The 18,193-nt window shown below is 38.8% G+C and overlaps 1 long non-coding RNA gene across 1 annotated transcript in view; it reads right to left on the reverse strand.

The window, feature by feature from the left end:
* The window catches only part of LOC129626724 (uncharacterized), a 237,891-nt gene that overhangs the window by 219,345 nt on the left and 353 nt on the right, over window positions 1–18,193 (reverse strand). The gene's annotated exons all lie outside the window — the stretch shown is intronic.

Below are 18,193 nucleotides of genomic sequence, written 5' to 3' on the forward strand. Positions count from 1 at the left end.
CTGTAGGCCACCAGGCTCCTCTGCCCATAGAATTCTCCAGGCAAGAATATTGGAGTGGGTTGCCATTTGCTTCTACAGGGGATCTTCCCAACCCAGGGATCGAACCTGGGTCTCCCATATTGCAGGCAGAGTCTTTACTGTTTGAGTCACCAAGGAAGCCCAAAACATATACATTACCATAGGTAAAATAGACACCTAATTGGAATTTGCTGTATGACTCAGGAAACTCAACTCAGGTACTCTGTGACAACTTAGAGGAGTGGGATATGGTGGGAGGTGGGAAGCAGGTTCAAGAGGAAAGGGACATATTTATAGCCATGGCTGATTTATGTTGATGTATGGCAGAAACCAACACAGTATTGTAATTATCCTCTCATTTAAAATAAACTTTAAAAACAAAACAATAAAAGTAAGTGACAATGCAAGTGTCAATGCAACTTCTCTTTCAAATGCAATAAATACAGAAGGCACGTTTCCTAAAAAGGGGACATGATGAAATTTTTTATTAATATTAGATTTTAATCATCTATTCCTTCCTTTATTCTAAACATTCTTTGAATACATATGCCAAGAACTGTACTAGGAACATGGTATAAAATAATGATCAAAACAGATAGGATTCCAGTTCTCAGCAGCCTAAAGTGTTCATTGCAAACATGTAAAAGGCTAGATAGATAATCTTCATAACATCAAATCTAAGAATAAACTAATTGGTCTCTCATTTATAAATTAGTAAAGATACATCATCCTCTGTCGTCCCCTTCTCCTCCTGCCCCCAATCCCTCTCAGCATCAGAGTCTTTTCCAATGAGTCAACTCTTCTCATGAGGTGGTCAAAGTATTGGAGTTTCAGCTTTAGCATCAGTCCTTCCAAGGAACACCCAGGACTGGTCTCCTTCAGAATGGACTGGTTGGATCTCCTTGCAGTCCAAGGGACTCTCAAGAGTCCAACACCAAGGTTCAAAAGCATCACTTCTTCAGCACTCAGCTTTCTTCACAGTCCAACTCTCACATCCATACATGACCACTGGAAAAACCATAGCTTTGACTAGACAGACCTTTGTTGGCAAAGTAATGTCTCTGCTTTTGAATATGCTGTCTAGGTTGGTCATAACTTTCCTTCCAAGGAGTAAGGATGGACATGAGTTTGAGTGAACTCCAGGAATTGGTGATGGACAGGGAGGCCTGGCATGTGGCGATTCATGGGGTCGCAAAGAATCAGACATGACTGAGTGACTGGACTGAACTGAACTGAACTGAAAGATACAACTAGCTAGTGTCACAGACACAGCTAGAAGCCAGGGCTCTAGGTTACTAGCCCAGAGTTTTATGCCAAATCACTCCAGTACCACACCACACTTGGAAGACATGTTAAAAAATATTGTTTTCATAATTCTAAGACAACTTCTTTACAATCACTGCTTTATAGCCCCCTCCTACAGTCTGCTTTTCCCTAGATGCTATGTACTTGGAAAAGACAAAGGGTAGGCTGATTTGAGATTTCCCTATTCTCCTTTGCAGTTCTCATCCTACAATGAGAAATTACCACTCAATGGGGGGTAAAAATAGAAAGTCAGAAGAACAAAATAAGAATCTGACAAATTCTGGGCATCCTTTTTATTTCTCCATAATGCCTAATATAGTGTCTTTGGCAAAGTAGGTAATCAATAAGCACTCATTTTGTTTTCAATTATGTGTCCTTTCAGTAATCACATGTACATTTAAAAATTAAATGCTTCAAACTTAGTTCATGAAAAATTATAGGAATAGATTTTTAACTTTTACATTCAAATAATTGTTTTTCTGACTTTTAGGTTTCATAAATATTTAAGGCCCATATGGCGTATATGCGATATGGTTTTTCTGAATCACCACTATTGGAATTAATATATCAGCGGAGCACATGCTGACATTTCTACCAGTTTCGGGTACATACTGTGCCTGACTTTTCCCACCATAGGGCAGCTGTTGGGAAGCGATGGCAAACCACCTAAAGGTGTTCTGCACAACATCCTGTGAAAGTTATGGCTTCCCTGGAGGCTCAGATGATAAAGAATCTGCCTGCAATGCAGGAGCCCCAGGTTTGATCCCTGGGTTAGGAAGATCCCATGGAGAAGGGAATGGCTACCCACTCCAGTATTCTTGCCTGGAGAATTCCATGGATAGAGGAGCCTGGCGGGCTACAGTCTACAGGGTCCTAGACCAGGGGAAATAATCTGAAGGCTAAAACTGTCTCTGAAAGAAAAGACCATCTCCTTTAACCCCTTCTATGAAAGCCAGGATATCATCACATACAAAACATGGTCTATAATTGACAAGATGTGAACCTGACAGGCCCGATCTCTGCGAAGGCCAGCAGCCAAATACCAGGAGAGCAGAGTCTTCCTATAGGTACCCAAAGGCAGCTAGGAGGATTCACAGCCTCTCCCCAGTATCCTGGTGTTGCCATGACTCTGCCCCCTATACACACCACTCCCCTTAAACAGATACACATTCACACACACACACACACCATGTTTGACCCTCTCAGCAACAAGAGATACACACAATTCTCTCCAACAACCACTGCAGAGGTTAGAACTCCAATAATATTCCTCTATGCTTTACCTGTAAACACAGACACCCACAACAAAACACACTTCCACAATAAAGAAATCCATCATTATAAGCTTAACGGTCACAGGAGCTGGGCACCTGCTTACACTGGATCATCTTAGTGATAATTGAAAGAGAAGAATAGGGTTGAGTCTACAGTTTGAGTGCCTCTTCTTGGTTGATTGAATAGATTATAGCTTTATCCCTAGAATCTTTCTGTGAAAAAGCAAGACTACAGAATCCTCCTTCTTGTTCTTGGTATCTAATTTCATTCTCTGCCTGGAGAAAATCTCACTCTTAAAGATCTCTCAAATATCCCTTTCCTTAAAGCCACAGGGAAGAATTAATTCTTCTGTAATTGTGCTAGTATATAGCACTCTACTCATGATATTAAAACATGTAAGACTTTGCATAATAGTTTGTGTGTGTTTCTGTTCATAATTAGTCATCACTGTTTCTGTACTTTCAAAGTACCTTCTATGTATATGCCGCTGTTATATAACAACTCACTGTTCTGTCTGTGACTTATTTTTTGACTTTTTATTTTATATTGTACTATAGCCAGTTAACAATGTTGTGATAGTTTCAGGTGGACAGCAAAGGGACTCACCCATACATTTACATGTATCCATCCCCCCCAAACTCTCCTCCTATCTAAGCTGCCACATAACATTGAGCAGAGTTCCCTGTGCTATAAATAGGACTGTGTTGGTTATCCATTTTAAATATAGCAGTGTGTCCATGTCCATACCAAACTCTCTAACAATCCCTCCACCCCATCCTTCCCCTTTGACAATCATAAATTTGCTCTCTAAGTCCGTGAGACTGTTTCTCTTTTGAAAGAGAAATAAGCTCATTTATATCATTTCTTTTTAGATTCCACATATAAGGGATGTTAGAGGATATATCTTCTTCTCTGTCTGACTTACTTCACTCAGTATGACAATCTCTAGGTCCATCCATGTTGCTGCAAACAGCATTATTTCATTCTTTTTCATGGCTGAGTAATATTTCATTGTATATATGTACCACATCTTCTCTATCCATTTAGATTGTGTCCATATCTTGGCTATTGTAAACAGTGCTGTACACTGGGGTGCATGTATCCTTTCAGATCATGTTCTTCTTTGAATTGATGCCCTGGAGTGGGATTTCAGGGTCATATGTTAGTTCTATTTTTAGTTTTTTAAGGAACGTCCTACTGTTCTCCATAGCAGTTGTTCCAGTTTAATTGGAAGAGGGAGGGCAAAAGACAGGTGTGATAGATGTGTGAAAAAGACAGATGTGTTCCCACCACTAGTGTCTGAGGGTTGTCTGTGACAACCATCTGCTTTCACATCTGTCCTTTTCTCTGCCTCTTCCATCTGCCTTCACAAGATGATCTCATTGAGACTGGACAGAGATCTCAGCTCATTGACCTTGGCATCTGCCATTCAGTCTGCTGGCAGAGACTTGCAAGAGACAAAATGTTGTCACTGCCCTTGGGGTTGGAAGGCCGTCAATGGAGCCCCAACTTTTGCCTAGTCTACCTGACTTCTCTAACTTGTTCTAGATCTAACTTCCATACTTGTTGCCTTTGTTCCTTCTCCTTAAGATCTTTGGAGGAAAATGCCTTCTTGCTCCTGATCACAAGCAGAATCTAAAATCACTTTTTACGTGTCACCCTGGATATCTCCCTCTTAAGAACCGTGATTGGCATACATCATCTCACTTGGGCCTGATATCCTGGTAAAGAACCCACCACCCAATGCAGGAGACATGAGACCTAGGTTTGATCCCTGGGTCGGAAAGATCCCTTGCAGGAAGGCATGGAAATCCACTCTAGTATTCTTGCCTGGAGAATCCCATGGACAGAGAAGTCTGGTGGGCTTTGGTCCATAGGGTCACAAATAGTTGGACACAACTGAAGCGACTTAGCACACAGCAGGCACTCCTGATCATAGCTTCCTGTGTTCTTTGTTGCTTCTCTGTCTTGTTTCCTTTGGCCACCCTCTAGGATACTGAACATTTTACTTCCTGTCTTTTCACATCTCCTCAATTGATACAGAACTTCAGGATTTACAGTGCACTCTCACTTCCTTTGTATTATTCTAACCAATGTTTTCAGCTCTAAGAGTCAATAGGCATTTCACAATTTTATCCACCTTATTCTCTCTCCAGAGCATCCACCCTCACCTCCAAGAGAAATATCTCCTACCTTCACAATAGCCTTATTCATAAATTTAAGATATAAATTTCAATTTAGGGGGGAAAATCTCTTAGCTGTTTCCTTTAAGAATTTTAAAATATTGTGTTGACCAAAATGTTTGTTCAGATTTCCCCATACCATTATACAGAAAAAGTCGAACGAATTTTTGGCCAAGCCAATACATTAAATTTTACATTGACAATTCCACTATTCTTCCTAGATCTTTGTCATGGTAGGAGCAGGGACTCTGGAATCAAAGAAATATAAGTGGAACCCTGGCTTTGTGATCTTGGTTTTTAAATTATTTACAATTCAAGCAACTTCATTTACTCCTAAGTAAATCTGGAGTAAAAACACACAAGTACCATGTTGTGAAAGCTCAAAAAGATTATATGACATGTGGCAGGCACACAGTAAATGAGAACTATTTTTAGTAAAGAAAAAGCAAGTTTCTACGTATTGGATGAGTATACTCAATTTGTGTCACAGAAAGTCCAATGGAAAAAATGATATTTAAAATCAGTTTCATCATAGTGGTCTCCAAATCCAACACCTTGACTAATATTTGTCTAAATTTGAGATGCTTGCTTTCTCATTTTCATAAAAAGTTTATGTATATGAGAAGACTATTTGGACCATTTTATGAAAGACCGGGAGTCTAGAATGAACTATTTACTGAACTATCTGCATTTCTGAGTCCTGCACACTGCTGTGCCTCTATAAATAGTGGTATTGCCATCACTTCTGCCTAGAGCAAAGATTTAACTGCTCCATAAAGATGGCAGAGCCAAATAAAAGCTATTTCATTAATTCAGAAAACAGATTTCTTTTGAGTCAAATCTCTGCCATCCTGATGAGTGACTGAGCTTGAAAATACAGCCACAGATCTGCTGCAAGCTCACAGTGCTTGCTCCCCAGCTATGGACACAAAGAAAACACCATTGATTTTAAAATCAATAAAATGAATACTGAGGGGTCAATAAAATTAGAATGATGACAAAGGTCACATTCTAGTTCTCCAACTTCTTATTTGATTCTACCATGTTCAAGCATTCAATAGTTCCCAGGAAACACTAATGTGGAAGATGAAGAGACACCCTGCTGAAGGAGGGCCTTGGCAGTCTTGAAGCTTATCGAATGTTCTCCCAGGGAAAAGATTCTGACAATACTTTTCCCTAGAATATACTTCGGAGAAGGCAATGGCACTCCACTCCAGTGCGCCTGCCTGGAAAATCCCATGGACGGAGGAGTCGGGTAGGCTGCAGTCCATGGGGTCGCTGAGGGTCGGACACGACTGAGCGACTTCACTTTCACTTTTCCCTTTCATACATTGGAGAAGGAAATGGCAACCCACTCCAGTGTTTTTGCCTGGAGAATCCTAGGGACGGGGGAGCCTGGTGGGCTGCCGTCTATCGGGTCACACAGTCGGACACAACTGAAGTGACTTAGCAGCAGCAGCAGAATATACTTATTCAAAGTGTTTTATTATTCATATCTACTTCCTGCCCTCCTCTCATATTCACCCAATCTGTTGGACAGAGTAAACCCTGGACATATCCTTTTTAAAAACTCTCCTCCAACGAGAGCTTTCTTCCATTCATTTATTCACTTACACATCAACACTCATTAAGAGCTTCTTATGGGCCAGACGCTAAGCTAAAGCTGTGGACCCAATGAAGAATAAGAAAGACCCTGTGTGCGTCCTCTAATAGGGGGATGGCATCACCTTACAATAGAGTGCTAGGATTCAGTACGGACAGAGAGCTCCCAGTAAGGCATCTTAGGAAGCCTGAAGTTTCCACTGAAACCTGAAGAATGACCAGAATGTAGTCACGTGAAAATCAGTTTCATCATGTTGCTAAGTCGCTTCAGTCGTGTCCGACTCTGTGCGACCTCATAGACAGCAGTCCACCAGGCTCTGCCGTCCCTGGGATTTTCCAGGCAAGAACACTGGAGTGGGTTGCCATTTCCTTCTCCAATGGATGAAAGTGAAAAGTGAAAATGAAGTCGCTCAGTCGTCTTGGACTCTTAGCGACCCCATGGACTGCAGCCTACCAGGCTCCGCCATCCATGGGATTTTCCAGACAAGGGTACTGGAGTGGGGTGCCATTGCCTTCTCCACAGTTTCATCATAGTGGCCTCTATTCATCTAAATTTGAGACGCTCGCTTTCTTATTTTTATTAAAAAAAAAAAAAACCTTCTGCATATGAACAGACTGTGTGGACCATTTTAAGAAAGATAGATCAGGGTGTCTAGAATGAACTATTTACTGAACTATCTGCATTTCTGAGTCCTGCACACTGCTATGCCTCTGTAAACAGTGGTGTTGCCATGGCCGCCATCCAGAAGGAACTGGTGATTTTTGGAGATGGAGCCTGTGGCAAGACTTGCTTGATCACTGCCCTTAGCAAAGACTAATTCCCAGAGGTGTATGTACCCACGGTGTCTGAAAACCATGTGGCAGATGTTGAAGGGGAAGGAGAGCAGGTAGAGTTGGCTTTGTGGGACACAGCTTAAGATCACTTGAGGCCTCTCTCCTACCAGGATGCTGATGTAATGTTGATGTGTTTCTCCACTGACAGCTCTGATAGTTTAGAAAACATCCCGGAAAAGTGAACTCCGGAAGTCAAGCATTTCCATCCCAACATGCGCATCATCCTGGTTGGGAACAAGAAGGATCTTTGAAACTGAGCACACAAGTCAGAAGTAACAAAGAGGAAACAGGAGCCAGTAAAACTGGAAGACAGCAAAGATGTGGCAAACACGACTGGTGAAAAAGGAGAGTTGAGAGATGAAGCTAGAAGTAATAAGAAACCAGGATTTTTACTCATGCTAAGGTGTTTAATCTTTACAATAGAAGTTAGAGGGGGAGGGTTACTGGAGGACTGGGGGCAGTGTGATAAGACTATCATTCAACTTTTTATTGTATTTTCTGAGTTTCTCATCATAAACACGTATATTGATTTTACAATAAGAAAGTCAGTAAGAAGTAAATTTAAGTTTGAATTAATAAAAAGAAAGAGAATATAATAGCAGGAAAGTAAGGCTGAGCCAGAAACTTTTGCATATTTTTTTAAATGTGTATTATCATAGTCTTACTGGAGCTAGACCATAAATTTAGCTCTAAACTTATAAGAAACCAATTAAAAGAGGGAAAAAATCCATTAGTTTCATAAGGCAAAAGGTCCATGAATAAGAAGGCCAGAATGGCTAAAAAGGAAGAAGTTAGGATAAAAAAAAGAGAAAAGAAACTGGAAGAGAAGGTGGCAGGTAGATGGTGTGGATCACTGCAAGGCCTCTGAAGTTTATTCTGAGTGTGGTAGTAAGGTCTGTGTGGGTTTGAGCTGCAGAGTGAAATGACTTGATTCACATACTAACTGTTCACTTTGGCAGCTCTGTGGGGGATGGCTAAACTTGGGGATCAGGAAGGTCAAGAGAAGAAATATGGAGACCAGTTCACAAAAAACTGCTGTAGATCAAGAGAAATGATAGTGGTTCAGTGTAAGATGATAGTGGTGAAGATAGAGAAACGTGATCTGACGTAGGAAAGATGGAGTTGATGGGGTTGCTGATGGAGGGACAGGGTGTGAGACAGAAGGGGAAATACAGTATGGTTTCTAGTTTGTTTAGGGTTTTTTTTCTGGCCAGGTCACCAGGCCAGACAGGTTGCCTGTCAGGAATTCTACAGCACTGAACCAAGCTTTTTTCATGAATCAAAATTATAGGGTTGGGATTTTATGAGAATCAAAAAGACTATGCATTAGAAAAGCAATTTTAATGAACTGAGATGTTATGTCTCCTCTCTTGCACCCAGAATAGACCAAATTCTTTATCCCTTTAATAATTACTAACAATGTGCCAATCACTGATATGCTTCAAAGATGTTTAATTATAGAAAACTCTCAAACCAACAGGAGAGACATTTATAAGATATACTAGTAAAAAGAAATTCATGTTAACCTGGATGGGAGGGGAGTTTGGGGAGAATGGATACATGTATACATATGGCTGAGTCCCTTTGCTATTCACCTGAAACTATCACAACATTGTTAATCAGCTATACTCCAATATAAAATGAAAAGTTAAAAAAAAAAAGTGTGTATAGAAGTGCACAGAAATCCAGAAGAGGGGCCAGCTCCTTCCTCCTAAGAAAGAGGTGACAAAGAGGCAGTGTCCCATACAGAATGCCAAAAAGAACATCCTATAATGGGACATATTTTAAAGAACTTTAAATATGATTGGTTTGTGTGTTAGGAAATACTATGGCAGCAAGAAAAGAGGATAGATTGGAAAAGAGAGAGAAGGGAGACCAGGGAGAGACTATCGTAAGACTCCATGACATGATGATGCAATTGTTTCAGTGTCTGAACTGAAACAGTTATCCCTGGGATGGACAGGAGAAGATGGAATCTTTTTTATTTTTCTTTCAATTTCTTGCTCTTAATTTTATTCTTTCTTCATATTATTTTATTTATCTGTTTATCTATTGGTCATGCTGCATGACATGGCATATGAGATCTTAGTTCCCCAACCAGGAATAAAACTCATACCCCCTGCATTGGAAACAGAGTCTTACCTACTGGACCACCAGGGAAGTCCCAGAAGAAGATGAAATATTTACATGGTAAAAAAAAAAAAAAAAACAACACTCTTCTTGCCTATATTCCTGCCTATTTAAATATTCAGAAAAGGGGAGAAACCATGGATGAAAAGAAAGATTCTGGCTAAAACAAGATCTTGGCTACAGCTTTCAAGATGCAATTTATATATTCAATGCTTTAGTTTGAATTTTCCATGGATATATAGCCCTTTCTCCCAATGCAAATCCATTTTCCTTTTCTAAATTTCTTCAAATGATATCATGTGGGAAACTCCAAACAAGTCCAACAGAAAAGACTTTTCCTGAGACAAATGGCCAATAATACCATCACGTCAAAGCTCTCCAGGAAGATTTAGATGTGTTTCCTGGATGATTGTTTAAATGAGATATCACATGCAAACTGCAAACAGAGGGCCTGGCACATTAGAGCTACTCAATAAATTTTAACTATTTTGCCATTAAGGCTTAGTCATCAGCATTGATCACAGGCTTTTTCTAGATGGTTAATTAATCATCAAGTATTTCAAGCAATATGTATTTATTGAATATGTGCACGGCTCTCTGCAGGCAATACTCCCTGCCATGTAGTTTGCCTGGAGTTGATTCGTGGTCCACAGGAACATTCTGAAAACACCATGTAAAATGACGGGGAGTGCATCAACCTAGAAATTAGGAGAGTTGGCACAAAGTGGGCATGATGTGGGGCTTCCCAGGTGGCATTAGTGGTAAAGAACCTGCCTGCCAATGCAGAAGACAAAAGAGACACGGGTTCAATCCCCGGGTCAGGAAGATCCGCTGGAGGAGGGCATGGCAACCCACTCCAGTATTTTTGCCTGGAGAATCCCATGGACAGAGGAGTCTGGCGGGCTACAGTCCATGGGGTCCCAAAGAGTTGGACACTATTGAAGCAACTGACCACTCACACACACGGACATGATGTGAACCCACTGCACTTACTTTACATTTGAGGAAACTGGCACTGCTCCGTGTCTCATTCAGTTGGTTGGAGATGGAGCCAGCCCTAGTAGTGAAAACTCCTGCCCGGTGCCTTTTCCAAGACACCACATCCATGTGATACCCAGTCACCCTGGAAGGCTACCATGTGGTCTAACTTACTTCCCTGCACAAATGACTGTGATGAGTTAATTCCTGAAAACCTCAAACAATTTCTTAAAATGAGGTGAAGCCGGTCAGATAAACTGACTCAATCTAGACTCATGCCTGCTCATTCACTGGCAGATGCTGCCCTGCCTTCAGACATGGGGCCCGTATCAGAAACTGAAGGTAAGAGATAGTTTGGATTCATTGTGGTTTAGCAGTTCATTTTTCCAAATATATTTTTCTAGATTTCTACTTAAAAGACAAAAGTAACTGAATATTTGAGCACGTGCATGCGCATGTGCATGCACACATGCACACATGCACACACACACACACACACACACACCCCTTAAGCTTTATAGGTAAAACCAGCAGAATTCAGTGCTTTCTACCAAGTGTACCATTGTTATTCGGTTAGTTAAAATGAGCTTTAAGCTTTCCAAGAAACTCATCTGCGTTTTGAGTCTGTTAGGTACTCATTGCACGCGTGCATGCTAAGTCGCTTCAGTCATGTCCGAATCTTTGCGACCCTATGGACGATAGCCCTCCAGTCTCCTCTGTCCATGGGACTTATTGGAACAACCCAAATATCGAGATCTACTGTATGTGAATACAGAGCGTCTGCATCTGTAGCATCTCTGAATTTGTTAGCCTTCAAAATTAAATTAAGAAAATGGAATTTATTAGCAATGTTCAAGCCCATTAATTAATTAGCATTCACTATCTCTTTTGTAAGTAAGCAATTTTATCTCCATTTGGGGATGAAGAACTTAAATCGAAGTCAAAGAACTACACTAGCTCACCTGAGATTTAGCTCCAAATAAAACTGAAGATTTAATGATTATTCAGCTTATATTGTGGTCACTGACATTATAGCACTAATCTGAAAGAATTCATATGAGTAAGTGTCCTTCTTGTTTCTTTTCCTTTGCTCCCCACAACAACTCTCAAACCTTGATTTTGAACAGTACTACAAACACTAACTTGCACCCAAACGTATAACTTGCAAGGTCATTTGTATCTTTGAAGCACACACCTGGTATGATCTCCAATGTTTAATTCCAATCTAGAAGCCATTATATTAAACTTTAATATTCTATCTTTCATATTTCTGTCATCTTTTACCAAATCATTTTAATCACCAAACTACTGTAATTTTAAAAGTACTACTCTATCTTTTTAAACCTAATTTCCTCTAGTTTTTAACTCAATGAAAAGAATTCTTAGATTATTAACATTAAGGTTTTTACTTTTTCAGAAATAGTCTTTTATATGAGCAACAGTCATTTAAAGATTTTAACAGAAGACTCTTGAAAGAAAATTAATGTTTCAACAAGAAACTATAAGGAAATAGAAGGATTAATTTAACTTTAAGTTAAATATTTTCTAACTTAGTACTTATATTTTGATTTTTGCACTTAATATTATTTATAATTTTCAAGGTGTTCACCATTATTAATAAACTTTTACAGTTCCTATTAAAATAAAGATTACCACTCTCATGATAAGAAAATTGAAGCAGAGAATTACATTCAAGTCCTAAAAATATACTCATATCTAGAAAACTCCATGCAATATAGGTATATTACTAATATACTCATTTCCTTTCTTTGAGAATTAAGCACTAATAGCAAACATTTAATAAATACAGTATAGTTGCAATATAGTGACTCAAGGGCTTGACAGAGTTAATTCTGCTAGAGACTGATGCCTAACCTCAATAAAGAATTAGCCCAAGCCCTTGAAGGTTCAGATTCATGATTTAATTGGCTAGATTTTGCATTAGGATGTGAAGTAGGATAGCGAAAAAAAAAAAAAAAAAAAAAGCTTTCTTAAAATAAATATTAAAGAACTGGGAAAAGAAGGAAAACGAATCATCAAATCCCAAAAGCAAATTTATGAGGAGCAAACTGCCTTTGCTACTGCCTTTGCCCAGTTTCTTTCTCTGTTTCACAGTATAATGCAACATAAAATGCTGTTTCATGTAGAGATAGGTATATAAATAGGTTTGGCCCCAAAGCCCATCAGTTCACACTCTCGTGTGAATAAAAGACAGCCCAAGTCAACATCCTGGTGAAGGTATTGAGGTGGAACTGAACAGTCTGAGCCAAAGAACAGAGCTTTTGGAGAGGAAATGTGTGGAAAGGCTTAGGGGCTTCTGCCCCTATGACCAAAGCCTAAGGTAACCACAGGGAGGAGAGAGCAGAGCTGAGTCTGGGAAAATCTATAGTGATTAGATCCTTACTTCTGTCATAAATGATTATGAGGAAAATAAATCATGTGAGATATTTCCGGTTTAAGAAAAAGACTACAGATTCTGAAAACAAGCTTATTTGAATTCTAACCTGGAATCCAAAATGTATTATCTATATGACTGTGGTCAGGTTGTATAATCCTCCAGAGTTTTCTCATCTCTAAAATGAAGAACAACTAATACTTACCTTAATGGGTTCTGGTGAGAATATATGAAATAATATGCTGTGAGAGAGCCTGGTTGAACCTTTGACATGTAGTAAACCCAACCAAATGTCCTTTCCCTTTCTTTCCTACCTTCCCTCATCTTAAAGACCAGGCAACACCACAGGAAACCTCTCTTACAATCCAACAATTGTCTCCCTGGCAACTCAGGGTTTTGAATCCCCTTACTCTCTTGATCCACCTGTTGAAGTATATTTCCAAACTAGAGACATTGTAAAATTTCACAATTATTTGTCCTAGTTTGATTTCTTTTGATGTTCTGAGAAGCCCTTGATAACCATGCTTATGTGTGTCTGCGTTTCAACTTTAAATTAAGGCTATTCTCATATCTCCGCAACTATGCCAACCATTATTTGTCATCTCTCTCTCTCTCCCCTTACACACACGCACATAGACACACACATAGGCACACTTGAGAAGGGGAAGTGAACATGATCAAAAGAGAATTATCTAGGAAGGGTGACTTATTCCCTTTCTTTCCATATCCAGAAAACTTCAAAAGCCTGAAGAGTTCCTGCAAGTTGGAGGTTGTGCTTAGGCAGTGTCAGAGGTGTGACTCAGGTCAGTAACCTCAGGCCACCTTAAGCCCACCCCTGATGGAAACCACACCTGCAGTTTGGTCTTCTCCAGGCCTGTGGCCTGACTTCCAGACACCAGAGGGAGGCTCACACTCAGCAAGGACACTAGTCTAAGACATTTCGCCTCTGAGATGAGTACAACATTTAGAAAAAAAAAAAAAAGAGAAAGAAATAGACAAAAATGAGGGAAGACTCTTCATTTAAGCCCTCACCTGAGAGGTTTTAAAGGAAACTAACAAAGCAAGCAAACCTACAGTGGAGTATTTATCTGTCCACAGGCTGATTTGGTGCCACTACGGTCTGGAAGAGGAGGCAGGAGAGAGAATCGAACAGGGTGATGGAGGAGGAAGAGAGAGTCTGAAGAGGACATGAAGGAAGAGAGAATGAACGCTGAATCACAAACCTCATTTTCTTTAAAGCTGTAGGAATCATTAGGATTGATGCCAACAAACCCAGGTCCTCACCAAAGCATGAAATTGGTATTACTCAACCACTTTGGAGAAACTGTGGCTCTGCTCCTGAGGGAAAGTTCCTTCAGAAAAACCCAAGGAACTGTCATATCAAGCCTGGCAGCCTTTCTGACCCAGTCTCAGAGCCCCCATCTCAATTTTTCCCTCAGGTGGCCCCTGAGTGACTCATCCTGGCTATATAAATATATATATATATATTGATATATATATATTGATATATATATATATGTAGAAACTCCTTCATCTCTGAGTCTCGGGGGATCATTGAAACCACTGTGGGATAAAAAGCAGTTGAGATATTGCAGAGTCTCAGCTGGCTGGTTTTATAAAGGCTGCCTTTTAGAAGAAGCTGGAGTATCTAGAAAAACTCTTGAGACATTCATAAACATCAGTGAACCGTGGTCTTCAGAAAACTGAAGTTTGATTAAAGCTAGTTGGGATACAGTGCAATTACCCATTTGCATGGCCATGTATTTTTTTTTCCCCTCCCCAAAGCTAAGACCTTTCCCTTCTAATGCTTTTTTTCTGACAAAATATGTTCAAGCAAATGCTCTCGTTCTTAGGGTTTTAATTTTAAATGTGGAATCCATGCATCTGCAACGTACATGGAAACTACTGGGAACTGAGACGTCGTGCACATGCATAAAACATGACATTATACTGCTGCAGATCAGCAGGAACGCCGAAGGACCAATCCTGACTCGGGGCCTGAGCCACTCTCCTGCCTCTCGATATGGTTGTCATTAGGTACAGAACAAATGATTTTCACAAGAGCTTAATTTTCCTGGGATCTCTTAAGCACTTTGAGTGGAGAGGCAGGAGAATGACAGAGAAAGAAAAGCTTGAAGGATGGATCCCTTCCTGGCACACAAGACTGGTTCAGTACCATGAGCAGTACCACACCAACTCCCCCTGATTCACAGACTCTACTGTCTACATCTCCTCCTGTCTCACACTCGTGCCTCCATTAGATTTCCCACAAAAGCAATAAAACATACTAGGAGCATTGGAGGAGTACAAAGATGTGGAGCTACATTCTGGTCCATAAAAACACAAAAACAAACACAATAAACGAAAATGCTTTGGCTCTCTCCTACAACCTCAACATAGCTATTGTCCTATAGCAGTGCCAATAGTTTCCTGAATTGAAACGAAACCTTGTGTCCAACTTATAGTTTCAGTCTCTGATTACCAAGTCAAAAAAAAAAACTTGTAGACATTTCTAAAATTTAGCTTTCATTTAAGAAAAGAAAAAGTACTCTAAAGGAAGAGAGTGCTGAACAATTCCTTTCAGACCTAATACACATCCATAAAGCACTGAAATTAAAACTGTTTAACCATACACAAACACACACACACACACACACACACATCTTAGGAGCCTTTTGTGAAATTCTCTAGAATACTCTGCTTTGTCACAAATGGTTACATAAGCAGATAGATTTCCGGATGAAAATGTGTTATATAAGTCAAAATGGAGTTCATACCCTATGTGTTAGAATTCAATTAGTTGAAGGGAATATTAAACTAAGAAAAACTATGAAAATAATGGGGGGGGGGTTCATTCAGAAGCTTGATTTTCTTTCATTTCCAAAAACTGAGATATCATATCATGGTGACTACAAAAATACACCAGGGGTGCTCAGATGTAATACATGTAAGCCTAATGAAAATTCGCCAGTAAAAGTTACTTTTGGTGTTCTCATGAAGTATTTAAAGAATCAAATAAACACATATCCTGAGAGGTCCTAGTTGCCTAAATATAACTTTGAATCTCTGGTGAGGTGAAAGTTTATAAATAAATAAGCACCAGGTTGAGTCTCCCCGCAGAAGTCTTAGAGCTAAACAACTGACCAGACTTCTCTGGCAATGGGGCAAATCATAAGGGGCAAGTCAAATTTCTATCATTTCCTTTTTAACCGTCTCTCTATCATGAAAAACTGCATGGGTTGATTTTCAGATAAAAGAGGAAATAACATGTATTAAAGAAACATTTGGCAGAGTTTACATTTATACTTCATGATAACCTATTGATACTATACTTTGTCAGATCACATTAATATAAATTTGAACTGAACTTGACAAATTCTGTCAAGATGGAAAAGCATCTGAATTATATGCATCTGCCAGGAAGAAAAAAAATGCAAAAATTGAAATATGTTTCAAAATAAACATATCAGATAGCATATACTTTTTATTTTATAGCCATAGGCTCTGACACCTAACCTTCCTTTGGAAAAATATACACAAATTGTATCAAGATATTTGTTTCCTCTTGTAGCTGAGAGTTATTTAAACATGTCATTTTTTTTAGTGTCCAGATGGATTTTTTAAGGCAATTTTTTTTTTCAGAATATAGATGACTTAGCTACCTACAAAGTAATTTTTGTGATATGTTAAATCCATGACCCAAACTTTAGGTTCTTGGTATAGATGTACTTTCTTTATTAATAAAAATGCAACAATATATATATTACTGAATAACTGTACTCTGGAATAACAATGATTTCATAAAGATATACTAAATTTAATAACTATTGCTTCCATGGTAAATGATACCAAAGAATAACATTTCTCTGTTTAAACATTTGCTGAATGCAATGTTTATGTATTATTTTTTTCTCCTTTGACAAATGTGGAAGCTTATTCCAATTTCCATAAAAATACACTAGTAGGTTTAAGGAAATGTCATTACAAGACTATTTACTTAATTTCTTTGCCTCTCCCCAAAAAATGAAAGAAAGAAGGAAAAGAAAAATACTTAGAGTCTATAAATATGTTTTAAAGTGATGTGCTATGTTATGATACATATGCACACTCAGTATATTATATATTAAGATCAGAGGTTTTCTCAACCATTTGCTTATTCAATAGACCTCGCTCAGAAGATAATCTGTGAGTGGTCAGTCCCATTTAGCACACCAGTACCATCAGTTTACAAGTAAAAATACACTCACACGTGTATAATAACGCTTCCCTTAAGCAAATTGGGAAGTCAACCAAAATACTGAAGGGAAAAAGATGACATAAAATTGCCATGTCCCACAAATGGATTTTGAAGTGAATATATTCTCTGTATCCCTCTAAACACTTTTCCGAGAGAGTGGAGCTTTCTTTGGCAACTATGTTTTATAAAGAATAGTCCTTTTAAAACATTCCATTTTAGGTGACACACTGTTAGGGATTAAACAGATTTCTACTCTTTTTCAGAATAATCTTATTTGCTCATTTGGAAAACAATTTGTGAAAGAATTATTCATTGTTCCTATGCATACATTTTAAAAATAATTCAGCACACATGACCAAATTATTTTCAAAGTATATACAGAAAGAGAAGAATACTAAACTTTCCCCTGCCTACATGTGAGAGCTTGTCAGCATTCAACTCCAAGGCCTTTAATCCCAGGCTTTAAATAATTCAGATAACAGTTGATTACTCCATTGCAAGAAGCGTTGAGCTCTGCAAAATCTGAGTAACACAATATTTTCTACATTAAAAAGCCAATCTCAAATAGTAGGCATCTAAGTAAAACACTTTCTGAGACCAAACCATGCAACCCAGTTTTTGCATTTACTGCATCAACTCTGGTAAATACCACTGTAGTTTACTACAGAGTAATTCTGCATTCTTGCTTTCATTACCAAGCCATCTAGTTGAACAGCTTAATTTGCTGAAGTCACAATCTCCTATCCATACATTTTTTTGGGTTTAAAGATATCTTTGAAATATAACAAGTGAGATGGTTAGTTATGTTACACAGAAATCCAAAAGTGCCCACAAACGAAATTTTAAACTTAAAAGAATACTGCTTTGACACTCATTTCTATTTCTTTAGGAAAATAATTGTGTTATGTTTTTTGACAACCAAGATTCAATATCTGCTGCCTCTGTTCACTTGTACACATCAGCCATTACAAAAGAGCTTTGCTCACTTGGCTAAATTACAACCTGAGTAATGTAAAACAGGCAGAAGCACCAAGAAATATTGGCTTCTGACCCCAAATCAAAAGGCGACAAAATTTTGCCATCAAAAATGTCTAGCTGAGCTCCAAATGGATTAAATTCATCCATAAAGCTGATGATGTATGTAGCACTTCACTTTGATATATATGAGGGTCCATATATGTCTGAGCATGTGTTCATAATTATCATGGAACCAGACAAATGAAAGAAATACAATTA

Source organism: Bubalus kerabau, chromosome 14 (genome assembly GCF_029407905.1).
Source record: "Bubalus kerabau isolate K-KA32 ecotype Philippines breed swamp buffalo chromosome 14, PCC_UOA_SB_1v2, whole genome shotgun sequence".
Lineage (NCBI taxonomy): Eukaryota > Metazoa > Chordata > Mammalia > Artiodactyla > Bovidae > Bubalus > Bubalus kerabau.